The sequence below is a fragment of the Triturus cristatus genome, chromosome 12 (assembly GCF_964204655.1).
Source record: "Triturus cristatus chromosome 12, aTriCri1.1, whole genome shotgun sequence".
Lineage (NCBI taxonomy): Eukaryota > Metazoa > Chordata > Amphibia > Caudata > Salamandridae > Triturus > Triturus cristatus.
In genome coordinates, this window is record NC_140595.1 from 788,912,025 (window position 1) to 788,932,497 (window position 20,473).

General features: G+C 48.0%; 1 protein-coding gene across 3 annotated transcripts in view; it reads right to left on the reverse strand.

Annotated features, from left to right (window-relative positions):
- The window catches only part of TP53 (tumor protein p53), a 99,273-nt gene that overhangs the window by 55,693 nt on the left and 23,107 nt on the right, over positions 1 to 20,473 (reverse strand). For 2 of the 3 annotated variants that reach the window (XM_085638038.1, XM_085638037.1), the window contains exon 2: positions 16,089 to 16,160. The gene's annotated coding sequence lies outside the window, so the exon portion shown is untranslated. Of the gene's footprint in view, positions 1 to 6,495; positions 6,719 to 16,088; positions 16,161 to 20,473 lie in introns of those variants that run through there. The other variant, XM_085638036.1, reaches the window with a different exon arrangement.

Consider the following 20,473-nt stretch of genomic DNA (forward strand, 5'->3'; position numbering starts at 1 on the left):
AGCACCGGGCACTCACCTCAGGAGTGCTGTGTGGTGATAAGCACATGCTGTAGCTTTGTGTTTGTCCAGATGTTTTCAGGCAATAATAAAAGTGCCAAGATAACGTGGCGATTAAGGCTCCTGCGGAACAGAGTCGAGATTTGTCTGGTGGCAGTTTTGACTCAGAGTAGCGCAGCGGGTTAGTGGGTCTGCTGCAAAGAAAATGTACCAACCATATGTGGAGTCCTGATGCCCTCCTGATTGACTGCAGGCAGGGGGCCAAATGTTGGCAATCTGTTTTAATTTGTTTTTTCTGCTGGCCCGCCTGGCAACACCAGACAAGCACCAGTGAGAGAGATACTTGTCTTAGGACCGCACAACCAGTTTGGATTTGGCCCGGGTCCCATGTGAGCCACTGGTGTGATGCTCTAAGCAGCATCCGTTAATTACGAAGGAGGAGCCAGTCGGCAAAGGATGCCTAAGGCAGCATCTGTTTCTGCTGACCCGTCCAGCAACACAGATGTCCCACTAGGCTGTGCAGACCAGGTCCAATGTTTTCCTGCCTCAGACGTGAGACCCAGCCTGGGCCACTTCCTCAACATGTGTCTAAGAACACTGCTTTGAGACCGGGAGAGAGCTGAGCAGGTGGTGCTTAAGCCATATCTGCATCACAGTGGCACCAGTTCTGCAACAGAGTGCAGCTCCTCAATTCAGCAGCTGTGACTCAAGGCAGACTTCGACTTCATCATTTTGCTACTACAGAAGCTGCTATTGCTCAATTTGGTGTCATTTCTGATATTTATATGTTTCCATCATCTTAAAGCTTGATTTTGCTCGCAAGAAAATGTCGTTCAGTCATTGAACTGTCACTCATAATTAAGCTGGGATTATGAAAATGTCACACATAGCAATCTGAAACCTTGGCAGCTATGGGTTGGACAACAGGGTGCACAAGGCTTTAGAGGTCAGGAGGAGACCAAAGCAGAGAAACGCCTGTAAGAAGAATGATGTGTGCTTATCTGGTACTAGCTCATCACTGCACTTCAGAAAGGCACTTTAGATCTGAAGAAGCCATTTGAAATCTGTGCTTGCCAGACTCAGTTCACATTATGGTACCTTCCACTCAATTGGCTCTCGTGCACTGTCTGGCTGCATTTTGTCTGCTCCCAATTGCACAGCTGCCAAAAAAAGTCCAATTCATTGCCAAAGTGGGTGGTCCAATATTGTACTTTGCCAATGCTTTATTTTCTTTATCCCTTCTTTAATACAATATTGTCCGTTTAGCTAGGTCTTCCAATTACAGCAATTCAAAGCCAATAGTACCTTTCTTTGTGCCACTACAAAATCGAGTTTTCCTGTGATGTGCATTACAGGTTATTTTACCTAGGTGTAACACTTTCTAGGAAGTCCTGCACCATAGTATTAAAACTGTTCATTGTTAAAAAAAAAAAAAAATGCACGCGTGGCCACCACGTTCAGCAGCATGTCTCTTTTTACTACTGTTCACTGTTGTGGCATAAGCTTGCAACTATTTATAAATTAAACCTACACCTACTGCCACAGCCAAACTTACTGGCTTTGCAATACTTGTTATTTAAGTAGCAGTCCTGTCATTCGACGAATTCCAAAAGATTCGTAACAGCCCAATACAGGCTGTATCCCGATTGCCTGTGATCCCCGTTGCCTTCTGTATCCTGAGTGCCTGCGATCCCTCTTGCCTTCTGAAGCCTGAGTGCCTGTGTCCTTTTGCCATTTGTGCCCTGGTTTTTGCCCCCATTTTTCTTCTGTATCCCTCGTTTTTCGCCTCCTTTCCTCCCCTCGTCACCCGTTTTCCCGCCGCTGCGTCCCGGCGGCCCGCCCCCTCGCACCCCATTGGCCGCCCCGCTCCCGCCTGCTCCTCCCTCCCTCTCATATGGAGGGCGCGCCACAGGCGCGCCTAAGGCAAGCCCGTCTGCGCCCAGCGCCAGAACCCCTGCCCCCCGCCAGAACCCACGACGGACCTACGGCGCCGCCACCCTCATCGCACTAAACACCGGCCGGACCCCCGGCTGCTGCCGAGCCACCCCAAGACGCACCCACGGACCCTTCGCCTGCCACTCCTGCAAGTTCTCCTGCATCCGGACCCGTACCGCACCCGCCAAGCCAAGCACCAGCAGCAACCACCTCAAGTGCATCCTGCTCAACACCCGCTCCGTCCACAGGCACGCCGTGGAACTCTGGAACCTACTCGACACCACATCCCCAGACGTTGCCTTCCTCACGGAAACATGGATGAACGCCTCATCAGCGCCAGACATCGCCATCGCCATCCCGGACGGATACAAGATCACCCGGAGGGACCGCGTTAACCAGACAGGAGGAGGCATCGCCATCGTCCACAAGAACACCATCCGCATCACGACCAACTCCGACGACACCCTCACAGCCGCCGAACATCTTCACTTCCAGATACACACCGACCCCAAGACCACACTCAGAGGCACCCTCATCTACAGACCCCCAGGACCCCGCACACAATTCAGCAAAGACATCGCAGACTTCATCAGCCCACACGCCCTCCCCTCCGCTGACTACATCCTCCTAGGGGACTTCAACTTCCACCTGGAGAACAACAGCGACAACACCACCACCCTGCTGGACAACCTCGGACTCAAGCAACTAGTGAACACCCCCACCCACTACGCCGGACACACGCTTGACCCAGTCTTCTCCTCCAGCAAGCACATCTCCTTCAGCCACTCCACCGGACTCCACTGGACAGACCACAGCTGCGTCCGCTTCAGCTTCAGAAGAACCACGACTCACCACCACAGCAACAGGTTCCCTGCAGGAGCTGGAACAAGATCACCACCGACCAGCTCTCCACATCACTGAGCCAGAACCCTCCCGCCAGCTCAACGGACCCCAGCCAACAACCTCGCACAGTGGATCACCGACTGCGCCGACTACCTCGCACCCCTGAAGAACCATCCCAACAGGCCCAACAGCAAGAAAGCCTCCTGGTTCAACAACGACCTCAAGAACTCCAAGAAGAACTGCCGTACCCTCGAGAAAGCCTGGCAAAAAAAACAGAGTACAGACAACATGACCGCCCTCAAGCACGCCTACCGCAAACACCACCAGCTGATCCACACCACCAAAAGGACAGCATTCAAGGAACGACTAGACAACAACGCACACAACAGCAAGGAACTCTTCAGCATCGTTAAAGAGCTCTCCAACCCCAGCGCCGGAAACAACGACATCACTCCCTCACAAGACCTCTGCGACTCACTCGCCTCGTTCGTTCACCGCAAGATCGCCGACATACACGACAGCTTCGGCGCACAGACCACGCACCCAACCACCGAACCAACACCCCCCACCACCACCCTCCGCACCTGGACCCCGGTCAGCACCGAAGACACCATCCACACGATGAACACCATCCACTCCGGATCACCAACCGACCCATGCCCCCACCACGTCTTCAACAAGGCCGACTCCGTCATCGCACCCCAACTCCGGGACATCATCAACTGCTCCTTCAACACCGCCACCTTCCCGGAGAGCTGGAAGCATGCCGAACTCAGCGCCCTCCTGAAGAAACCATCAGCAGACCCCACCGACCTCAAGAACTACCGCCCCATCTCGCTCCTCCCGTTTCCTGCCAAAGTCATCGAGAAGACCGTCAACAAACAGCTTGCCGCCTTCCTCGAGACGAACGGATCCCTCGACCACTCGCAGTCTGGCTTCCGAGCCAACCACAGCACCGAGACCGCCCTCATCGCAGCCACTGACGACATCCGAGCCCTACTCGATAACGGGGAAACAGCGGCCCTCATCCTCCTGGACCTCTCCGCAGCGTTCGATACTGTCTGCCACCGCACCCTAGTACAGCGCCTCAGCAACATCGGAATCCAAGAGAAAGCTCTAGAGTGGATCATCTCGTTCCTTGCCGTAAGAACCCAGAGAGTCCGCCTCCCCCCCTTCAGAGCCAAGGCCACCGAAGTCATCTGCGGCGTACCACAAGGATCTTCACTCAGCCCCACCCTCTTCAACATCTACATGAGCCCCCTCGCAGCCATCGCACGCCAACACAACCTCAACATCATCTCCTACGCCGTCAACACCCAGCTGATCCTCTCCCTCACCAACGACCAAGCCACCGCCAGAACCAACCTACACGAAGGGATGAAAGACGTAGCCGAGTGGATGATGAACAGCCACCTGAAACTGAACTCAGACAAAACGGAAGTCCTCATCCTTGGATCATCGCCTTCTGCCTGGGACAACTCCTGGTGGCCCCCTGCCCTGGGCAGCGCACCCAAACCAACGGACCACGCATGCAACCTGGGCTTCATCCTGGACTCCTCCCTCTCGATGACCAGACAAGTCAACGGCGTCTCCTCATCATGTTTCAACATCCTACACATGCTCCGAAAGATCTTCAGATGGATACCCACCGAAACCAGGAAGACGGTCACCCAGGCACTCGTCACCAGCCGACTGGACTACGGTAACACCCTCTACACCGGAACCACAGCCAAACTACAGAAAAGACTCCAACGCATCCAGAACGCCTCCGCACGACTCATCCTGGACATCCCCCGACACAGCCACATCTCCGGACACCTGAGAGACCTACACTGGCTCCCCATCAGCAAGAGAATCACGTTCTGACTCCTCACCCACGCACACAAGGCCCTCCACGACCTGGGCCCCAGGTACCTCAACAACCGCCTGACCTACACTCCCACCTGCCAGCTACGATCATCCAGCCACGCCCTCGCCGCCGTTCCACACATTCGAAGAGCCGCCATGGGAGGAAGATCCTTCTCCTACCTGGCAGCCAAGACTTGGAACTCCCTCCCCATCCACCTCTGTCTGACCCAAGACCACCTCTCCTTCAGGAAGCAACTCAAGACCTGGCTGTTCGAGCAGTAGCAGACCCCCCCCCCCCCCCCCCTACCCCTAGCGCCTTGAGACCCTCCGGGTGAGTAGCGCGCTTTACAAATTTCTTGATTGATTGAGATGCTGATAACAAGAACCACTCAACAAACCAAGATACAAACGATGTCCAAAACATATATGTATTACTAAAAAACCTTTAATACCGGGTTCCGGAGTGACATGTTACTCCCTGCAAAAGCGCTTAAACAACTGTTCGGGGTAGTAGCGGTATATAAATACCACTGACAATATGACTGAACGGGCAGTAGCATCCGGCTTAGATAGACTGGCACAGTGTCTTAAGCCAGTGGTTCTGATCGCTGCTGTGGCATTTCCTATAACATCTAAAATACTGAACCAGTTTCAAGGTGTCAGTAAATATTAAGTTCAACACCATAACGTCAATGTGTGTTATAGTTTGAAGAACGACACCGGACTTCGTTGCGGTCCTGTACAGAATGTGCAAAACACCGTCGCCATGTTGAATGTAAACAAGGCGAAGGGTGAAAGACTAGAGGGCTGTGTGTTGCCATGGCCCCCAAAAGGGCGCGAAAGGGTCACGTGACGAAAGACGGGGTGGGGTTTCCCAGGACACTAAGTTGCTTCCAGCAACACGGAAGCCGCAACAGCTTCTACTTGTTCTGCGCATGCGCCCCGTTCCACCAACCAAAAACAAAAGCATTTTTAGAAACAGAAGCATGGGCCTGAACCCACCGCAGAGCAAGGACCAAAACAACAACAATGGCCTGTCAGCGGGCACCGCCCCCTCCAGGACCAACTATACTGAAACGATGGGGTTCTGAACAACAGAAATAGTGACTTTGATCACCCGGGAGAGGGAGCAAGAAGACCTGGCGGGGGCATAACGGGGGGTTGTGCGGGGCAGGAGGAGATGACGGAGGGAAGACAAGGAGGAGGTGGCGGAGGGGGCCAGGAGGAGAAGGGGGGGGGGGGGGGGAGTGGAGTTAACTTGGGGCGCACGATGCTATGTCTAGATATGTGGGAGGCAACATGTAGCTAAAGTGGGAATGAAAGTAGGCGCCCGGTGAGGTTGACAAAGGGAAGAACTACAATAAAGGGATAGCTAGAGCCTGGGCAAACCCAAGCGTCCTGGGAATAGGACATTTATCGGCAGAGCCAAGATGTCTGATAGGACACAAGTGGAGTATATTTTGCGATGGGGACTTGTCGGGAAAATAGGAGATATGTAAGTTAAAGAAGAGTGATGGACTCGAAAGCATGAGGGGGTGAGAGTACTAAAGGACTGGGAAAGACTGCGGTAAGTATGATAAGTGCGGAGAAAGTAGAGGGGTTGTCTATATGTGGAAGTATAGTCGTTGTTTTTCAGGGGGTATATTTCAGTAAAGGGACTTCAGGAGGTCTCGGATACCATGCAATGAAAACCATTTTAGAGGGGCTGGAAGACGGACGGTCTTGGTTAAAAGGGTGGGTTTTGGCACACAAATCTTGATAAATGCATGAGTAATTCAGGCAGAAGTGTGAGTCAATCATTTGCATGCACGCCTGTTCCACACTGAGGCTGAAAGATGAGTCACTGCATGCATCCCTCTTCCCCCTCCATACCTATGACTGCCCAGCTCCTCGTCAGCCGCCGCTCTTCTGAACCCCGACCGGCTCTACCTCTGCTGCAGCGTTAACCATGCGTTGGGGAATCCCCAGCTCGGTGTACCGCCCTCGCTGTCACGTGATCCAGCCGCCATGTTTAATGAGGGCAGGGCTCGGCACTGACAGTAATCTGCCTCGGTGAGCCTTATCCGACGTGTCTCTTCAACTATTGGGTTTGTTTTGCCCATGACCTCGATGGCGGATGGGAGCGGAAAAAACGTAGCATAGACACAGAAAAGAGACAAAAACTCAGGCATGAAACAGACACGGTCGCCTATACGAGAAACTGTAGAAAGACTATAGTTTCTTTCAACCTTTGGTCAGAAGAAAGACAAGTCCAAAACATATACCAAACGGGGTGTGGTGGGGCAGCACATTTAAAATGCTTTAAATCCGTGCACTCCGAGCTGGCCCTTGCTCGGATAGTGCCTAGGTGGACAGATAAGTGGCGCCCTCGCTGCTGAATAAAATGAGGCCGCAGCCCCCCCCCCCGTGCTAAATACAGCACTGTCTGGCCCTCAACCCAAACACCTTCACTCCCGCCCTAACTCACCCGAATCAACCACAGATCAGTTTCATCATGCCCACTTCATGCTGTTTGTTCAGGGAAGCGGGGGGCGGCTACATAATGGGTAATCAGCAAGAACACACAGGCGGTGATCGCTTTACACTACCACAAAGCGTCGATCCATTCAGAAGGCAGTGATGCAATTAACTAATGGAAAGCCTAATGTGCTTTCATGAGCGGGGCTGCTTGTAGATGGGGGGGGTGCTTGTAGATAACGGGGCCCTGCGGTCTAACTCTCTCCATCTGTAGTAGTGAGATCTAAAACATGATTTTATCTGATTAATAAAGTCTTGCTAACTTGTATGCCTCTACAAGTACACTGAATAATCCAGGCGAATGCAACAAGGCAGCCTGCTTAACGAAAGGTTAATTCACGTAAACACGACCCTTAAAATAACAGAGTGAACAAAATTAATAAAAGACATTCATGTAGTCTGCTTAACAAAAGCCTGTAGCTCAGGGTTCTCAACTTTCATATGCTGCATACTATGGCAAGCAGAGGAAAATGATGGAACAGGACTCATTACCCTACGTGACTAATATGTAATCGAGAAGCATACCTGCCAAATTGATGAACAATCTCACCGTGTGAGGAGGGAGCGGCCCTTGAAGGGCCTCATGCCAGAAGTACCTACGGGGAACTTTTGAACCACACCCCCAAGCCCCCTCCTCCCCCCAAAAAAGCTTGCTGAGGCTGGTGCCAACGTCCTGGGTTTTTTGGCACCCCTTAATGGACTTCAGCAGTTCAAAGCCCCGGAAAACGAGCTGGAAAACCACTATTTACAATGGTTTTCAGCTTGTTTTCCCTAGTACCGTGTGATATCGGCTCCTTTTTGGTAGATCATGTGATGGGAGCCGATATAGTGTGTCACAGTGGCACCGTGTGAGTTGGCAGGTATGGAGAAGGCCAGCGTCGGATTGGTAACGCAGGCACTCGGGCAATGCCCGAGGGGCCGGTGCCGAGTTCTAACTGTTGGCTGCTTTTTGGAGCGGTCTGGGTAGCAGATTTGGTCGGTGTCGCTGTTATTCAGATACAGCCAGTGGCCCAGTGAGTGTCTGAGTGGCCTTTCTGGAGGCAGATGGGTGCTCATTACCTCACGTTTATCAATAGGCAGAGGTGTCACTCTCTTTCTCTCGCTGGGCCGGCCCATTAATGCATGCATACCTAGCGGGGCAGGGGGCCTGAGCAGAAGTGGCCTCACTTGTTTTCAGTCACCAGTGTAAACGAATCCGTGCACTTTTTTGTATCCCCCTTTTTTAATGAAATTTTGCCGAAGCAGTGTTTTTTTGAGGAAAGACAATATGCAAAGGAAACCTATGGTGTCAGTGCGCTCAATAAATTCTCCTTAACATTAACATTAACAAATATGGGCCACTTTTTTTTTAGCGTGCCCGGTACAAGTTTGAATCCCAATCCAACCCTGAAGAAGTCTCTGCAACAAAACCTGCTATTGTGCCTTCTTTTCACACCTGCCCGTCCACATGGAAGGATGAAACACCGCAGTCCATTTAAATAATTGATATTTTCATGATTTCTAACAGCGCACAGGGACATAGCTGTAAATGTACGAAGTTTCCTGACCCATGCTCTACTCCATGCCTCATCCATTCACATAAACATGTTTAAAAGAATAGCACAATTGCAATGCAAGCAGTAGAAAAAGTAGTGCTAAACTGCAAAGGACATCTTACCTGTAGTGAACATGAAAGCCATGGTCTGTGCTACTGAACGTGCAAAATGAAAAATAAACTTTGAGGCTTTGCAGATGGCGGGGCTCAGGGCTGAAAGCGAGGCTTGGAGCACGATGCTTTACAAGCATTGTGTAATAATAAATGCTAATAATAGAAACAGCGCTGCAGAGAAAACACTAAAACTGCGTATCAGACGAGTGTGGAGGACATTTTCTCAACATCATCCAAGTTAGTTTATTAGTGAGCTTAATTTGAATATTTGTGGAGATTGAAGTGCCATCTTACCTGTAGCAAACGTGAAAGCCACGGTCTGTGCCACTGAATGTGCAAAATGAAAATTAAACTTTGAGGCTTTCGGGAGAGCGGGGCTCAGGGCTGAAACCAAGGCTTGGAGCACAATGCGTTCCAAGCCTCCTGTAATAATAAATGAAAGGAAAAAGAACTGAACCGATATGCACGCTTAAAATGTGTGCAGCCAGGGGGAGAATGATTATGTTAATGCGCTGTGCAGGGGAGGTGTCGCGAGGGAAGAGTCTTGACTCACCGGTCAACAGAGTACAGCAGGAACGATGCGTTGCTAAGAGACCCTCTCCCCACAGGGGTGACACCCCTGCGTGCTCATAAAACACCACATGTATGTCACCCTTCTAGGGGGAAGGGTAAAAAGGGAGAAAAGAACCAAAACGAAATAATCTACTGCTGGCAGGCTCAGGCACGGGAGGTCCTTGCTAGATACTCAATCTCTGGTAAGGTCCACCCCAAGAAGCCCTGCAGGTGGGACAGAAGCACATAACACATCAGACGCGCGCTCTGCACCTAACCCCCCTTCTCTTAACTCCCCTCCCTGCTATACACTTACTTTGGCCAGTTAGCTTTTCCTTGTGGTCTGCAGGTTTAAGAAACACACGTCTTAGTTCAGTACTAAACGGTAGGAAATGTTAGTAGTACTTATCTGCGAGAGTTTCCGATGCAGTGAAGGAATACGGAATCTTCCTTGGTTACCTCACCAGGAAGTCTTGGTAAAGAATCTCGGTATGCCCATCTACCGGCGTATCCCGGGTGTCCTTGGGGAGTCGGCTCGGTAGGGAAGCACGTTCCCGAGAGGGTAGAGAGGAAGGGAACAGAGAACCGCGCTCTCGCGGTAAGCTGGGGAGTGAGCGGTCGTCACCGCGATGAAAAAAGGGGGAGTAGCTGTTTGTCCTCCGGTAGAGAATAAATCCTAGAACCCAGTAACGCGTAGAGCGCGTTTCCACTAGGTAGGCGAGTGTGAACCTCGCTTCCGCCCTTTACGCCGGGAATGGGAGCAGCGCTCACCACAGAGGGGCTCGAGGGTATACAGCTCCTTGCCGCGCTCTGGAAGGGCGGCAGTTGTGAACACGGGCCGAACGCCCGCGAAGAATCCGGGAAGTGGAGAGGTCCGTACAGAATGCCGAACTTCTCGCTCCGTAGCAACGAGGCCAGTCAAAGGGATCTCCGTCTGAGACCCGGAAGTACTCAAAGTGACAAGCCCCGTGTTACCGGTAGGCGGAGCTTATAAAGGCCCCGCGCGACTCACCCGAGGAGTCTGGGAAGTGTAGTTCTCGTCTCTTAGTCGGTCTTACGCCTACGCTGCGCCTCAGCTCTCCTCCGTCCCTGCACTCTGACAGGAGGTTAGTTAAACAAGCACAGCACAAGCGCTGTGCAGGGAAAACCTAAAAAAAGAGCCCAAAAAGCTGATTGAATCAGTACTTTGGCAGTGGCAAACAGATAAGTGAAGCAAAGGAGAGGAACAATATGAGGAAACAGTGTGCTACAGCCAATAGAAATGGAGGAAAAGAAAGTGACAAGCACAGGAACCAATGAAAAGCAATGAATCAAAAGAATTAAAGGGAAAAAGAGAAATAAGGTGGCGAAGCGGGCCATAATTTCAGCTATCACTTCATACGGAGTCAAAACCCACCGGGATTCTATAAAGGGAAGAAAAGCACGGTTTTGACAACAGAAAACAACCATTAATGGAAGTCCACCGGTTTAGAAGGTGTTACCGAAGTTCCGAACAAAAGCCAGAAATTAATAGCATAAGCATGCTAAAGAACAAAGATAAATAAAAGGAGATTGCAATGAAAAATAAACGTGTGTCTCCCAGGTGGCCGCAGGGCACTTGTACAAGTTGGACAGCAGCGGCCGGCATGCTCGACGGATGTCATTTTCACTAAATGGGGTAAAGGTGCCCCATGACGCATTGTTCTTGGTGTTCGGGGTGGTAGAATTGTGCTTTTCAATGGGGTCAATGGGTGAGGCGGGACTGGAAGAAGGTGATAGAGCCTTCTTAGAGGTGAGGTCAGTGGAGAGGAGTCTTGATTTCACCGTAAAGAAAGCGGCAAATTTGTCGCATGAAGGTGGCTTGCCACCAGGATCCGCGTGGTTAGGACCGACGACTGATTGCTGTTTGATCAATTCGAAACGTTTCTTGGGGCGGTTTGCAGCTTGATCCAATTGGTATCTGAAATAGTCAGCCTTAGCACTCTTGATTTGTAGTTGGTCCGAGGAGGGATTGGATCGCCAGGAACGTTCAGCTGCCCTAAGGTTGCGGGTTTCCATGTTTAAGTTGTCGTTATACCACGGTTTGGATATTTTTGTTGAAGCATTTTTTTGTTGGAGTGGAGCAATGTTATCCATGATGTTGGAGATGGTCGAATTGAAAACTTGTGTTAATGGGGCTACTGCCAGTCCTGGAAGTTAAACTGATGGCCAGAACTTGGTTTAGACAGTGACTGCCAAAAGTGAAAATGTGTTGACTACCCAAGGGATGCCCAGGAGATGAAAACAGATTATGAGGCGTTCTAAGGGCTTTCAATGCTATTTAGAATCTCTGGGAATCTATCAGAGGAGGATAATGTCTTGGTGGCCCGAACCAACGGGAAGATCAGTAGCATCGCAAACCCTCTGAAGAAAGATATGTGGATTGCTGATAAGTATCAAAGTGATCTAGAAATGCTGCTGTGCAGGTTTCCGTGAGAGAACCAGCTAAAACCTCACCCCGTACAGAGGAGCAGAGTAACTTCTCTCATAGTTTTCCTGGAGGGAGGCCTATGGAGTACCACTAGATTCTGACTGAATAGCAGACAACAGCAAAATAATGAGAAAAGGAGCAGTCAATAAGGTGCCACAAGCTCAGCCCTCCAAGAAAGCCATCGGGTGCTCATAAAGGACCACACACTGTAAGGACATTTCAATGTCTTTTGAAATCTCTCCCCCTGTTGTAGGCTGAGGTAAGGGACCTTGCTGGCTGCTATATGAAATTACACCAGCATCACAAGGAACGCCTCTGTGTCCAAGAAGTGCATACAACATGGCATTTAAGTGAGATCAGTTTATTTTGTGTCAAGAGCTGTAGATGATACGGTGGGAAAAGCACGCATTGGAGAGCACGGCAAGTGTAATGGACTGTCCCGACTTGAAAATGTGGCACCACTTTGGGAAGAAAGGATGCATGGTTCCCAATTACCTGCGTTTCAGGGAAATAGGTAGTAAATAGGCTGAATTGACAAAACTTGAAACTCACTCAAGCAATGTGCAGAAGTGATTGCAATAATGAAGGTAGCAGGAGGTCAATACCTGAAACGTAAGCCCTCATCACTGTGTTCCATGTGGTGCCCCCTCATTTTCATGAAAAGGCTTTGGTTTGGGAGACCCATCACTTCCCACCGCCTCAATGGATTGTGGCCCATTTCTAACCTCAGTGTCTATCAGGCTCTCAAATGCTGTCAAGCATAACTCAAGATTCCAAAATCTTAAGAGTTAATGTCAAAGTGAAACGTTGTGTTTAACCCTGGGCGTAGTTCGCGTAGTACCGCTACACATAGCTACGCGAAGTGCACTTCGCACTACGCGTAGCTACGCGAACTGCGTAGTGCACTGTGCAAAATGCTTTTTTTCGCACTGATTGCATAGTGCCGGATGTTTGTCCGCAGTGTGCAATCATTGCAAACAGCATCTTGCACAGTGCAAGCGGTCGTTTTCTGACGCTCGAGTAGATTTGTACTCGAGCGGCAGCTTTCTCAACGCGGACTGGTAGTTTCTCATCGTGAGCGGTTGTGAGCATACGCGACCACTCACAATGAGAAACCTAACCTCCCCGCGTTGAGAATCCTGCCGGGAGGTTTATTTTCCACGCTCGCGATCGGCAACTTGATGTTGCTGGTCGCGAACGAGGAAAAAGTCTCACCGGGATGTTATTTCGCTCGTTCGCGGTCGCCAACTTGATGTTGAGGGCCGCAAGCAAGCTAAAAATGCCCGCTACACTACGCGTTTTTGCACTGTGCTACGTGCAATTCGCGTAGCGCGTAGTTGAGCAAACTACGCGAGCGTAGCGTAGTCCTATGCCCAGGGTTAGTTGTGTTACTAGTTTACAAAGGAATACCAATGCCTTCACTCACAGTTTTTCTAGCTTGTTTTTAAAAATTTTTTACCTATAAGGATTATGAAAGGAATTGTGTCTTTTTTTCGTAGTTGGCCTCTCTGAGTTTTTTCGAAGAATGTATGTCTGGTAATGACATGTTCATTTTGTGCGCCCCACACCTTATGTCCCAAAAGCATACTCGTCTTCTTTGAGGGAATAAACTTTTTTCCAGGTCCTCTTCTTTAACCCTTAAAAGGCTATTTTTGCTTCCCCTCTGAAGAAGAGGTCTGTATCCTTTTGAAAGCTAATATGTTGTACATCTTTAGAGTTTTATATTCAGTTGTTCCATTAAAAGGCATTAACACCTGGAGTTGTTAAATAGGCACATAGTAGAGTTCCTCCTTCTCCTGCCCCTATTTCTGGAAAACGCTCCCTCACATATGAGCATTGCGCTGACACGTGTTCCCAATGTGATGCCGGTGAGTGTCCAGTGCAGATATGTGACAGACGCTCATCATTTGTATGTTTAGTACCACGCAAATTGCCCTGGACCCAGGTGAGTCCCTGGCCTCCTGCATGGACCTGTGGTACAGCTGTCCAGATGTGAGATCTGCTGATGTCATAAGCGAATATGGTACCCGGAGTTAAATCCATCAGATGTGCGATTACGTTTACCTCACACTGTGTCTTCGTTCCTGTGAATACAAACTGAGAGCCAGGTGTACTTAGAACCCCTTTGCAAAAAGTGGTTGCAAATTGTGCACTTTTTGTGAACCGATTTTGGGAAGCAACCTATGTGGCCCTAAATTACCATTCGAAGGAGGTTATAGAACAATCTGCTTAATATATAGCAAGTAGGAATGTTAAAATTCGTGGCCTCCCTGTGTTTTGCTAAAAACACAGGGATGGTGGCTTGAGAGGAACACCAACCCTATGTTTGTATTTCCAAAAGGAAAACGTTTTTTTTTCTTTTAAATCAGCCGATGTTACATTTCTGTTTGAAAAAAAGCACAAGGGGGAGCAGGCAGTAATCTCCTGGACCACTGCCTACTACATCCTGAGGCTACCAACATGGTTCCCTAAGTGCTAGGGGTCACAGTGGGAATTGAGGTCACAAATAATTGATACATAGCAAACTTAATTGCAAATTCCAAATTGTACCTCCATATGGGTTGTAAAATCTATCTTCCGAAAAACATTTCTGACTCGTAACATGGGTTTTGTACATTTGTAAGGGGCATTTTGTGAAAACTCAGTGATTATGTGAATCGCAAGGTTTGCAGCTGCAAAATGCCTTTGTATACCTGTCCTTAGTTCCTTGTTTTCTAAACAAATAACACAATGGCCTGCTCTGAAGGTACAGACAGAGAGACAGTTTTCCCTCTGGGGGAAGGTGGATTGAGCTCAGTCCAGTGCAATGCAATAATATGATACAGTCAAAAATATGTTTTGGGCATAAGAGTTCAGACAAGCTCAGAGTAAGTACACAAGCACCAGAAATGTAAGATGAATGACAAACAACCCTCCCTGGCATCTGGGCACGCATTCATTCCTAGCATCGATTGCTTCCTGAATGGATCAAGAGTCATGAGTCATGAGACAGGTCTGCAAGAAGATTCCATGGCTCAATAGGATTTGTTTACAATCACAACAACAGCTGTGTTTGACGTCTGCATTTCTTTCTATTGGATTCTTAAAGGAATAATCCAACCCTTGCCATGCTAAACCCTCAAAGTCTCGAATGTGAGCTCAACCCCTGGTAGCGATGGAACACACCGGGCGGGCGTAACTTACGGTAATGTGTCAAGTATATTTGGATACCGATGTCACTTCATCGGGGCCAACAACTTGTCGAATGTTAAGTTACGAAGGAACACGTTTTCCTATGATGCAACGTTTGTCCCCACGTAAGGCAGGAGTTGATTGTTGAGGTACTCTGTTCGTTGCACACCATAACTGGTGAATTTCCGCGCCTCTTCTGTTTGTGTGGCTACAGGATCCCACTGTTCACTGTGTCTGATTCCCCTCCAAAGGTTTCCAGCAACCACTCCAGAGAAATAGGTCAGTGGTTCCTTATTTAGTGCGGGTACAGCCCTCTCAAGTAAGGAAATACTGAAATATTTCTCTTTAGTTCTTGCTTCTTCTCTTCTGGAACCCATCCTTTTAGCTTCAAAGAGAAGAACATTCTGGGATATAATCAGTGCTTAATTTGAGCCGGTGTTTTCCCGTGCTCAGCACTGGTACTTAATCAACACTTGATGCTTTTTATGAGCACCAGTTAAGGACACATTAATTTACGGAGATATTAAGTGATTTGCCCAGAATCACAGGATGTTGAGCCTAAGCCGAGATTCGAACCTGGTTCCCCATCTCCGAAATCGGCAGCTCGCCCCAGCACTTATGTTTTTTTACAAATTAACCACTGCATTTAAGCCCAACTAGACTCCCTCATACAAAAGAGCATTCTAGAATATAAAACAGAACCAGACATCTTCAAACAAATGTGCCTTCTGATGTCTGAAACCCAAACCAGAATTCTGCAATGAAACATTCTAGAATCTAAAACCATATTGGCACACTTTTAGACAAAGGCGCCTTCTGGTGTCTTAAACCCAACCCGAAATCCTCAGAGGGACATTCTGGAATCTAAAACCTAACCAGACATCTTCAATCAAACGCACCTACAGGTGAATAAAACCCAACCAGAAATACTCATAGCGACACTCTGGAAGCTAAAACCAAACTGGACACCTTTAAACAAAGGGGCCTTCTAGTGTCTAAAACCCAACTAGAAACCCTCAAAAGGGCATTCTGGATATGCCGATTGTTTGCGGAATAGCTCTGTCCTTTTGCCTATAGTAATAAGACAAACCCACATGCATGTGTATTGTGGCACATAATGAACTGTACCTGAAAAACCCAGTGGACGCCAGCTTGAGTTCTACCGCCAAAGGGGTGTCTTCTGTCCTGCAGTGCAACAGCCTCAAAAAGAGAACACAAATCTGAGAACCGAAATTTATCAAAACAGGAATAACAAAATAGCTGTGGTTGAAAAGGAGATGAGAGATAAGATCTTGCTGGGGAACTCCAAGCTAGCTTTTTATTTTTTTATTTTTAGAGAAGACAATTTGTAATTCTGTGCCACTAAAAGTGGTAAAATATATTGTTTGAGTTACAGATTTATTTACCAACTTTTTTTTCTCAAAGAGTACACTACGCCCAAAGAAGCACCCATTTTCTCAATCAGATGTCATTGTAACCCTGTAAATAAGCAAGAGGAGGTCATTGGAGGACTGCACTTAGAAGAATGTTATAGCCCACACATATGGTTCTTTAAATATTTATTTATTTAATCATGTTCAGCAGGACTCCACCTCGGAGGAATAGGTGTGCTTTACAAGGCACCAGAAAAAGTTACAGAAATGCAGGAATAGCAGACAACAAGCAGAAACATTAATTTTCAAGACATTAAAGATGCCTTTTTAGTAGTCTCTTAAAAATGCAGGCTAATAGGTTGGATCTAATTTCAGACTGGGTGTTAACGGTTAATTTAGGCCGCTTCCTCATAACCTGAACGCAAGGATTTTAGTTTTTATGTTATTCGTATAATGTGAAAGTTATTTAAAAATATACTGTCTCAGTTACCTCATGGACAAGCCTCAAGCCAGTACAAGTAGGTACTGTACTGTCTCGAGGCTTGTACATGAAAGTCCTTCAGATGGCACATACATGAATCTGTCAAAGTCTTCAGTGCATGCACCTAACCACACTCCAACCAAACACATACACAAAACATTAACAGAACCCACTATACAGAGGATCCCACTCAAACAGGCGTTGGTCTTTGACTAAATGCAAAAGACCTGGGCGTGAAGGTTACTCACATTGGACAGCGCTGCGAGGTCATACTAACGGCAGTACAGCGCTATGCAAGTAATGGCAAGCCCTTGTGTATTCCGTGTTTGTTGCCGTTCCCATCTACGGAGAAGACTCATGGTGGTGTAGAAGGCTGCCTTTTGTAATTGGGGACAAACGGTGGCGTTATTGTCTAGCAGCGCCAGTCATCTCAACCCTATTACCAAGGCGCTATATGTTCATGGCATCTTCATGGTAAGTTATCAGGGCCGGACTGACCTATAGGACAGTCAGGCAGTGCCCGAGAGGCTGGGCTGAAAGGTCAGTGTGTGGGGCACTTTTTTGGCCGTTTGTGGGCATATTTTATAGTCTGCTGGGCTGGGTTTTAGTGTACATTCCTCCAATACTCAAACAAACATTGACTGCAGTAAACACAAATGCATGCAATTTCCCATACCTTGCAAAATACTCATTCAACGAGTCTTTTCAAGTACAAAACTCCATGGACCACTTTTTTACCTATCAAATTAACTAATGAGGTCACTTTTATTTTGATGCCAGTGCCTGTTTTCTGTTACTGTCCGACCCTATACGTTATAGGTGTTCTTTGTTTCTGTGCTACAGTAAATCATGTTTGCTTTATGTTTGGTTCTCAAGACCAAGTTAGTAAATATGTGACTGCCTAGAGGTATATATATATATTTTTTTTGCAGAGTTTTATATAGCACAAACTTGACCGAATCCAATCAGGTATCAGAGCGCTTTACATAGCACCAGTTACGTTACATTAGGACACACACTCATTCTTTGTTAGGCACGGGGAGATTAAGTGATTTGCCCAGAATCACAGGATGTTCAGCGTCATTACCGAGACTCGAACCCAGTTCCCCAGGTCCGAGGTCGAGCGCCCTAGCCGTTAGGCCAACTCCTCTCCCCACTTGAGTGAGTCTGAATCGGGAGGGGTTCCCCTTAACCACAGAGACTGTGGATCCAAAACCCTGAAATCAGCTTGAGACAGTTGGCACCCCACAACTCATGGCAGTTCCTCTGAGTGAGAGGGAGCTGAGCCCCCAACACCACAATCTACTTTCTTTCAGCCAGGGACAGTTTGGGCCCCAACTTTCCAAGTGAGTTGCTCTGGAGCAGAGAAAGTCTGGACCCCATCGCCTGGGGCAGTTCCTATAAGAAAGTGTTTCTCTGGTAGTAGGTTTTGGCTGTCTTGTCTGGACCACCATCAACTTCCTTGTGACCAGGACATTCTACGCACAAGGGATTAGTAAAAGGATGTGGAATGCTGCAATGTGCGAGGATGCCACTCAACACTTTCCATCCCCAGACTATCAGTTATGTGTAAGACAGTTGAACAGAATAAACCAGTACAATTCATTAAAAAATACTACAGTGGTGTTAAGATAAACCATTAAGTTAATTGAAAAATGCTAATGGAGAAAACACCCAAATGTAGAAATGTAAAAACGAAGGAGCAGCGCAGCATTAGGGGGTGGATGTAGAAAGGAGGTTGGTCCCAGTGCGGTGTCTGCTTTGTGCAGAAACCAGTCTCTCCCTTTGTGGTGTGGGTGCTGTGCAAAGTCCCATACCGCAAAGGGACAGTTTGCAAATATTTTCAAACCTCCAGCCTCATAAATATTAGTAGGGTGGGAAGCAGTTTGGGAGTCCTGGAAGCAGACCTCCATCCCCGCGCTCACATTTGTAAAATGTATTCTTTTATTGCAGCCCCTTTCCCATGGACCACTCTATGTGCTCTCTCGGGGTGGGTGGAATTTGCCTAGTCGCGCTCCGCAAAGCTCCGCAAAACGGTAAAAAATCTCTGCAAGCACGCATAGTTCCGCGAACATACGGAATTGCTTGTTCCACCCGTTCGTGATGCTTTTTTCCTGTTCGCAAACACTGTTTGCGTGCTCGGGGGGAAATATCTCGCGAACACGCATTTTGAAAGCACGAACAAGCAAAAGAGTCTGCGAAGCCACTGATCGCAGAATTTTTGGCAATTCTGCGTTCTCCGCGGAACGCAAAATTACCCAAATTCTGCAAATTCCGCGAGCGGAACGGAATTTACCGCCCAGGCCTAGTGCTGTCCCCCCCATGCCAGCCCCCTCATTCACAAAGTGGGAGCTGCCCCTCATGGGCTGCTTTCCCTTTTCCATCACCGCCTCCTTTGAGGAGACCGATCCTAAAGAGAATGGGGACACCTCTTTCAAGCCACCTGCACCTTCCCCTTTCACAGATATTCACATCACACAATGTGCCTTTTGTACACCGCGGCATTGGGTTTTCTGGTCACAAAGCCTGTGATGTGGCCCTAGTTATCCATACATTGATGATCAATTTCCGTGACATTATCAACGAGCAACATTGCTAATCACACAAGGCACTGCCAAGGGCACCGTTCATAAGAACAACTATTGCCAATAACAGCGCCCATTGAAGACACACACACTGCACTTTTAATTCTTCGAAAGGCCAAGGCACCCTTTGGAAAGGTTTCCTACTAGAATATCGAGATTTTAATATCGACCGGAAAATATATTGTCGCCAAAATGTTGACTACTGCAATATTGTGAAAGTAAGTATACATATACTATTCTCATCTCCTCATGTACATGTTCATTTATATATATCATGATGATGTACAGCTCTTCAAGGTATGTAAAGCGAGTTAAGAATATAAAGTCTATACTTATTTCTGTACACTTACTTTAACTTTATAGTGGCAGTCTATATTTTGGCCACGGTGGTCCGCCATACAACCACTGAAAGTAGTGAAATCGGCAGGTGAAACTGAGCATTGCTCTTGTTAGTTAGAGAAGGCACAAGTCAGTGTGAAAGTGAATAAAAGATGCACTTGTGTTATTTCACTTCAAAGGACACACCAGTCATATTGGGCCATCAGAGTTAAAATCTCGATGGCAGTGGGAAGGGGTGTGATGTTTCAGTGCAGTATGTGCAGTCCCATTGGAAGACATTATCGACACAAGTCGTCTTTCGACACATACCAGTTCACTGAAGTGAAGGGAGAAAACCTACAGAGTAAATCAGTGACGTGATGACCAGGGATGTTTGACAGAAACTGCAAGTCTCAGAAAAATGCATACATCTAGACCTCTAGGTTCATACCTACATCTGGAGTCGCTTTCCCAGTTTTTTTGAATTCTCAAAGAATTCCAGTGGCAGCACTGGGAAATTGTGACTGTTCTCGCCACGATGTCACTTACATCAATGTATCCCTGTGATGTGCAATAACGCATATGTAAATCCTTCTCAAAAGTGCATTTGCACTTGCAAACTTTTGTTTTCTCTCCAGGGAAAATATTTTTCTCCCATGGAGAATTCTCTTCCCTGCACCATCACTAGGGGTGTGCGGAATTTGCTAAATTCACATTCGCAAATTATCGCAAAAATGTTAAAAATCTCCGCAAACA